This window comes from Canis aureus, chromosome 28, assembly GCF_053574225.1.
Source record: "Canis aureus isolate CA01 chromosome 28, VMU_Caureus_v.1.0, whole genome shotgun sequence".
In the NCBI taxonomy this organism is placed as follows: domain Eukaryota; kingdom Metazoa; phylum Chordata; class Mammalia; order Carnivora; family Canidae; genus Canis; species Canis aureus.
The window spans coordinates 17790544-17799237 of record NC_135638.1 but is presented as its reverse complement, the minus strand read 5'-3'; positions in this window follow the sequence as shown (position 1 = coordinate 17799237).

Genomic DNA, 8694 nt, shown 5'->3' with positions numbered 1-8694 from the left:
TATAGTCTTAAGAAGGCAAGTTATCTCTCTTTTTTTTCAAAACAGGGGCACCTATGAATAAGATGAAGTAAAAATGCTGAATAAACGGAAAAATATAGGACACCAGAGTGGTGTCTCCACCTGAAAATAAAACAAATACATCTGTATATATCAAGATGAAATACATACTTCTGGTGAAGTCTGTAGATTACTTGGTCATGATTCTTAGAATATTAATGTAGATGAAAAGATAAAGCAATCAACTCTAGACTAAGCAAAAAATATTATAAAAATTAAATGTAATCATTGTACACTACATGACTTAACTGTGTATATGATGTATATAATGATAATATAAACATGATGACTGATTTAAGCCAAATTTTTGAGGATAAGAGTTAGAAGGATTTGGTAAATGTAAGAGATCTAATTTTTTATTTTCAATTTTAAGAAGTCAAATGATCTCCTCTAAAGCAAAAAAAAAAAAAAAAAAAAATCAAGAAGTAATAGAATTAACAGACTATTTGCAAATACGGAGCTAAAGACCGAAAGAAGCAGATTGAGAGGGGTTGATACTGGAGATGAAAGTGGAGCAGGGTCCTATTACTTTTCACCATAAATTATTTGAAATGTAAATTGATGTGTCTTTGTTACTTTGAAAATAATAGTAATGGAATGTTGCTGGTCACAACTTTGGAAGTTCCCTGGGGAGATAAAATCTGAAATTCCTCACCTGCAAAGAAAGACCAAAGAAGAGGCAGGGGGTGACAGATTGGTAAGTAGCAGTTTTAATAAGGGAACTTGCAGAGGAGGCTTGTCTTGGGCAACTGTAAGATGAATGGGACTCCTTGCCCACATACCAGAATCTTAAAAGCTTATACAAAGACCTTAACTGGGTTTAGCCATGTTCTCAGTCCAGATGGTCTCCACACCATGTTACTCTATCAAGGCTGTGTCCTTGAAATGGCCTCTAGTGTGAGACTAGGATGGCATCACCTTCTAAGCACAGAGGAGGGGGTAGGGGGAGAGTGGTGCAGGGAGAAAGGCATTAGAAACCTCTGACTGTCCCAATCCAACTCACAGGTCCACTGGTGGTCGCATCCTCTAGATGACTGCTCCAATACATGTTTGAAAATCTTGTATACCAACTACAATATAATAATTAAGGAGATATGGTAAAGCCTATCCAGCTAGGCAGGCAGAAGAGTTTCACCACTTTGGAGCAGGTGGTCAGCAGAACCGTAAGTGACATTTGACCTGAGACCTGAAGGATGAAGGAAGCAGCTCTGTCAGAAGTCATGAAGAAAGGGCTTAAACCATCATACCAACAAACACAGAAACTCTGTAACCAAAAAGAGATTGGGTCATGGGTGGGGAAGAAGGAATGCCCAAATGGACTTGAAGCATATTGAGAAAGAGGGGAGAATGATTCTGGATAAGTTTATAACGGTAGGTGGGACAAGACAATTTATGGCATTGGTGCTCATACTGCTCATATCTGAAAATCAAGAGGAAGACATCAAAGGACCTTAAGCCAGAGGCCTGCAAGTGATATATCAGATTCTTATTAAGAGAGAGAGAGAGAGAGAGAGAGAGAGAGAAACTCCAGTAGTAGTAGCATGATCAGGAAGTGGTTGCTGTGTTTTAGGATAGAGATGATGGGGCCTGGACCAAGTAGGTGCTAACAGAGAGGCAGAAAAGTAGTCGTGGAAGGTCTATTTTAGAGGTTGAAACTGCAGCATAAAAAAAAAAAAAAAAAAGACACTGCAGCATAAGCACAGATGAAAAAATGAAAGCTAAAAGGGAGGAAATGGTAGGAACACCAAGGATGTCCAGATTCAAAAGACATTTTGGAAAGAGAATTTACAGAGCTGATCACTAAACAGGTATTGAAAATAGATGTAAAATTAGAGGTTGCCCCAGATGCTTTCTAGCTTTGGATCTTGGCAGGGGCTGGTAGATTGCCCCTCTTTGAAATATTAGAATAGATCCAGGGAAACTTGAAATGTGTTTTCTTAATAAAAAGTAGATATTTCACTAGGAATATTTTGATACCAGTAAGTGCTGAAGCCACAGAGTAATTTTTTTTTTTTTTTTGGAATTGTTCTACAGTTTTCAAATGTCAGACTATTTCAAAATAGTTGGAAACTATTTTGGTTAAATTTGGCATTCTCGATCTAGCTTAAAGTGCTCAGGTTGTTAAAATGTTATTTAGCAGTAGGATCATTTTTCTCTTTGTCTCATGGGCTTATGAAATGAAAATGAGTGTGCCAAACTTTTTTCTTAGGTCACACAATCCAGTTTTGTACACTTGCCTTGCAGTTCTTCAAGTCTACCTTTTCTACACACAGCTCACTTTTATTTCAGCCTCTCATTCTACTTGCTCCCAAATATTATGGGATTTTGCTCACTGATCCTTTTATTCTTTTCCTCTTCTTCCTCTTGAGTATGGACTGTCTGGATGGGGCCACCTACTTCACCATGCCATCAAACATCTTTGTCCATAGTATGCTCATACAGAAGACTGCAAGAGTTTATGAAATTCCTTATGGTGAGTTTTGACTAAAGATTCTTTTCTCTGTAACCGTGAAATAATGCTTTCGGAAAACCGTCTCTGTGTGTGTGTCTGTGTATGCCTGTGGGTTTTAATATATCTATTTTTATTTTCTGTTCTACATATTAGAAACTGGTCAAAGCCCTTGTGTTTATTCGACATCTTTGGTCTTATGCAATGTGTCCTAAAATAAAAGTAAGAGACTTATTCCAAAAGTCTGTTTCTCTTAAATGAACAAGTTCCTTTTCTGGAACATTTTCACTTCTTTTAACCAAATTGTTAACACTTTCAGAGATAAGTGGACCTTATAAGTAAAATTCACTTTTTCCTAAAATCACTTAACTGACTGAAGCACCTATCTGCTTCGTTCAATTGCTTATTTATTCCAACAGTTCTTTATATTTCTTGTATACATACTCTGTGTCAGAGGAGTTATCCTTTGAAGCTATAGCAGTATATTACCCAGATTCTACTTTAGGACACTATTGCCCCTTTACTCTTAATCCTTTTTTTTTTTTTTTTTTTTTTTGCTTCTGAGTATGTAGAATTTATGGTATAAAAAGATTTAGCTGACTTGTCTTTTAAATTATATTTTTAAGTTTTTCTTTTTGTTTCTGTGATGTTATGGCACCTGGTAATTATATACCTTACTATTATGTCACCTGTTTCATTAATATAAACACTAATTATATTTATCCTGTACCTCTCAAGGAAAAGTCCATGCCATTTAACCCCTCACAGTTTCTAGAACATTCTGTGTTGTTGATTTGTTATATTTACATTGAATTTGATTACATTTTTCTTCATTCTCCACAGTTGCTATCCTTAACATTCAATTGTAGCATAAATATTCCATATAAAAGTATTTTTTTCATAAAAATAGATCCACATTTATGTATATATATCCTTCTTCTGGTATCACTTCAGGCAGTATCAAATAATTCTCTGAGCATATATCTTTTACCGGTTTTAGAATTAATGTACTAATATAAGAAGAAATGACTGGCTTTTATATAACTTTCATTGGATTCAATTAAAGGAGAATAGAACAGAATAAACTGGATAGTCATTTCTTATAAGTGTAGTTTATAATTAAAGAATATTTTGTAAGAATTGATTTCTTTAAATAGCTTCTGATTTTTCTGTCATAGTCTAGAGAACATAGTTGAAACTTTATTACATTTTGTTGGCTAAAAAATATATTTTTTAATTATATTGATTATCAGGTGAAATCTGTCACCCATTCTCATATTTAAATAAACAATATAATTAATATAGTCATTATTATTGTTTTAGTTAATACCCATTAAAATTATTTGTCATACTGGTGGTTAAAGACTAAACAATTTATTGGGGGATAAAATTATAAAAGATTCTTTTTAAAGATGTCATTTATTTGAGACGAGAGAGAGAAAATGAGGAAGGAGGAAAGGCAGAGGAAGAAGGAGACTTCCTGCTGAGCAGGGAGCACAATGACATGGGACCTGATCCCGGACTCTGGGATCATGACCTGAGCTGAAGGCAGATGCTTAACTGACTGAGCCACCCAGGCACCCCAGATAAGAACATTTTAAAAAGGAAAATCTTTGAGGCACTGCTGTAATTTTACTAGGCCGTGTAGATCTACTCTTAACTCCCTCGTGGTATCATGTGCATTTAGGACATCTCAGATTCACTGTAACTGCATGCAGGAAAGGAAAGTCACAATAATAATGCCAACATTTCCAGGTTCTTAATTTTTTTTCAGTGTTTGCAGGCAGTGAGTCCCATGTAAGGTGGATGCTTTTCTTCATTGTTGTGTCACTAGTATCTTGTATTTACTAGGTGCTCAGTGCTTATTGTTTAAATGATGATGAAAAGAACCTTCAGAAGGTTCCTTTGCCATCAGCCCCTCCTGTCTTTCATTGCTACATTAAGACTTTTTGAAGCCTCAACCACACATCACATACCACCTTAGACTTAAATTCTAAACTAATGCTAATACCATATGAAATCTAAAACTTACATTTAAGACTGAAATTAAAAACAAACTTTTCATGTTTCTCCTTTATTTTAGGTAAGATAATCTAAGTTTTTATTTTAGGAGGGAGTTGATATGTCCAAAACTGGCTGATGCCCCTCTCTTCTCAGCACTTTGCAAAGTGTCATCCAAATTTTAGAAGTACTTTGAGGAGTCAACTCACAGCTTGACTTAGCCTTGGAGAACTCGTCAGGTAAAGAAACTATTTTGGAGGAAAAAATGAGAGTTGAGAAAAGAGAGAAAAGGATACCCTTACCTTATTTTTCCCAGGTTTCAGTGACAAATTTAAGAGGATAAACATACATGTTTCAGAAGAAATCACAACACATTCATCTGGATTTCAAAATCGAGTTGAATTGTGCAGGCCAGTTTCTCTGAAATCCCTCTGAAATGAGAAAAGCACTGACAAAATGCTGTGTGTGGTAGTAGAGAGTGGTTAAACCATGGATCTGTGCATACATTAAATGATTGCATATCTTATCTTCAGAATCTACTTCAAGAACACAAATCAATAGGAGAATTTGGTGTGAAGTGACTCTTGGGAACTAGAGTCTTGCTGAAAATTGGCTAAACAGGTAAAAAGAACACTGAACTTTTATTTATTTTCACTATGTTCACCTACATACCTCATATTATTATACCCGGGGAAAGTAAGTGAGAAGCAGTTGAAGTGACTGTCAGGTTTATGAAATTCCACACAGTGTGTCATTATTGTTCTCAAGGAAGCAATGCAGGGTTTTCAATAATATGGCTTAAATTCTCTCCATTCATCTCGATCATTGTCACCCAATATGATGATCAAGGAAGCCCAGGAACTCCCTGATAGTTTATAAAATTGTCCATACTGATGTGGATTTTACATGAAGATTAAAGAAATTAGTAGGAGACGAATACAATTTTCATGTTAAATAATAAATGTAACAATGTGTGAGCAATCAAAATATTAAAAAGTTGACAATGAAAAAATATACAATGTTGAAGACAAAAATTATAAAATGTGGTATTTAACTCCAAAGTTGGAAATCACCAACAAGCTGGTTTATGAAGAAACATGTTTGCATAGAGAAATAAACTATAATGTATAGGGCTATGTATGCTGAGGAAAGATAATCAACATGTATGATATGAGTCTTGGTATCATTTTAATAATTTGAGATCTTAAATATAAAATATTTTTAATGCCTTTTTTCCCTAGCAGATTGGCTTTTGTAAATTTTGCATGTGAATTTCGGAAGACCATTCTAGCATTCATTAATGAATGTTTACTTTTCACAAATAATTGATTTCTGTCCTACGCTGAGATCCCAAAAATGAAAGTCTGGAGTATATTTCACATATTATTTTTCGACATGTAGGAACGGATTTCAGATAGTGTTGCATTGTTTATGTCTACTTTAGAAAATGTGCCTTAAATTCAGTAATTTATAAACACAGATCTTAAATTTCAAGTAAAAAATATTTTAAATTTATTTTTAATTTGTATATAATATGGATTAAATATAACCTCTTATCTGTAGTCAACAATTTCCTATTTTAGACTTTATCTTCACAATTCAATTCTTCATCCATATAAAATGTTTTAATTCTCCATTTTAAATAATTTTTGTAATTGAAATTAGATAAATTCATTTGATATATATTTACTTAGTTCCCAGTTTACCAAAGGTATGTAGAAAAAATATCATTAACTAGAAATTTTACATAATTCTTTTAAAAAACTAGTTTAAATTTTTTAGGAGAATTTTATGACTCAATTCAAAAGAAAGAATTATACACTCACTTTACATTCAAAATTCACTTATGGTTATGATTTAATGCTTGAAAACATACTTAAATATATTAGTATTGAAATTTTTCAAGAGCAAAGCAATCTTGCCCTCTGTGAAAATTCTGTGATTTCAGATATAAGAAAAACATGATATGGACAGGATGTTGGCTCATCTCTGTCGATAGAAAGGGAGTCAGGAGACAGAAATGGGTCTTTTATCTTTTTCTTCTGGTTATGATTTACTCTCCTGCCATATTCATGTTTTCAGATAGAGTTTTCACATCTTCTTTTTGTTTTTAAATCATTTCAGCATTCTATAATACTGCATAGTTTTGTCCAACTACTTTTGAAAAAATTTTTGAGAGGAATCATTATTGGATTTACTCATACACAAATGGTACTAATGATTTGTACTTGAAAAATACTTTGAATTAGTCACAAAGCCCAAATGTCATTATCCTTTAAAAAATAATGAAGACAAAATGCAAACAATGTTCTAATTCATGATTACAATTAAATTAAACTTTGTTTCTGGACAGGAACAGGAAGGATATAAAACATAAAAGCATATGCAAGTTTGGTAGGCCTTTGGTAAAGTTTGTACTTCATTTGAATCAGGAACGATTTTTTGGCAATAAAACATCTTGCCAACATTAAAACAAAATAAACAGAAAGCTTGAATTTTATTACTGTCAAACATATTAAAATCTAAGGAACAACTGGCATGGCATGTCTTGTAAAATTGTCTTTACAATTTTATTGAGATACATTTCATATACCATAAAATACACCCATTTTACTTGTACAGCTCAGTGGCTTTTAGCATGTTCCCAGAGTCATGCAACCTTCCTCAAAATCTAATTTTAGGTGATTTCCTTTACCCCAAATGAAACTCCATACACACTAGCAGTCACTCTCCATTCCTGTTCTTTTCTATTTTCCAGCTCCAGCTCTACCTGCCACCTGAGCCCTAGGCAACCAGTAATCTACTTTCTCTCTGTGGATTTTCTTATTTTGCGTATTTCACATAAATGGAGTCATCAATATATGTTTCCCTTACTTTTCTGTTACTTAGCACATTGGCTTCAAAGTTCATCTATGTTGTAATATGTATCAGGGCTTCATTCTTTTTATTCCATTGTATCAATACACTGCATATTATTTATACATTTCTCACTTGAGGGACGTGTGGGTTATTTTGATTTTTTGGCTATGATAAATAATGCTGCTATAAACATTTTTGTATAAGGTTTTGCATAGACATATGTTCTCATTTCTTTTATGTATAAACTTAAAAGTGTTGGGATGCCTGTGTGGCTCAGTGGTCGAGTGTCTGTCTTCTGCTCAGGTCATGATCCTGGGGTCCTGAGATTGAGGCCTGCATCAGGATGGAGGCCTGTTTCTCCCTCTGCCTATGTCTCTGCCTCTCTGTGTCTCTCATGAATAAATAAATAAAATCTTTAAACAAAACAAAACAAAACCTAAAAGTGGAATTTCTGGCCAAATGGTAACTCTACATTAGACATTTGAAGGGCTGCTAAATTGTTTTCCAAAGCAGTAGCACTATTTTATTTTTCTATCAACAATGTATGAAGATTCTAACTTTTCCACATCCTTATAAACATTTGTTATTTTATTGACTCTTTATTTTATCTATCTTGATGTGTTTGAAGTGGTATATCATTTACATTTCCTAATAGCTTATGTCAAGCAATTTTTTGTGTGTTTATTGGTCATTCATGCACCTTCCTTTGAAAAATGTTAATTCAAATCCTTTGTCCATTTTTGATTGGGTTATTTTTCTCTTCAGTATAGAGGTGGAAGATTTCTTTAATAGTATTGATACAAATCTCTTGTCAGATAAATGAGTGGCAATATTTTCTCTTATTCTGTGGGCTTTCTGATGGTGTTACTTGCCACATAAAAATTTTTAATTTTTATGGACTCTGTTTAAATTTTGTTGTTGTTGTTTGTACTTTTAGTGTTATATCAAATCAGCCATTACCTAACTCAAGGTTATGAACATTTATTTTTATACTTTCTTCTAGGAATTGTGTAGTTTTCTTGAACTTACATTTAGATCCATAAACTGTTTTCAGTTAATTTTTGTATGTTTTATGAGGTTAAGGATGGAAATTCATTTTTTACATGTAGGGATCTAGCTGTCACAGTGCCATTTGTTGCTTCGACCAATGTATTGTATTCATATCCTTGTCATAATCAATGAACCATAAATGTGAAAAATTATTTTTAGATTCTTTATTCTATTGGCATATGTGTGTGTCCTCATGTCAGTATCAGCCTGGCTCAATTGCAGTGGATTTGTAGTAAATTTTGAATTTTGAAGTATCAGTCCTCAATTTTATTCTTTTT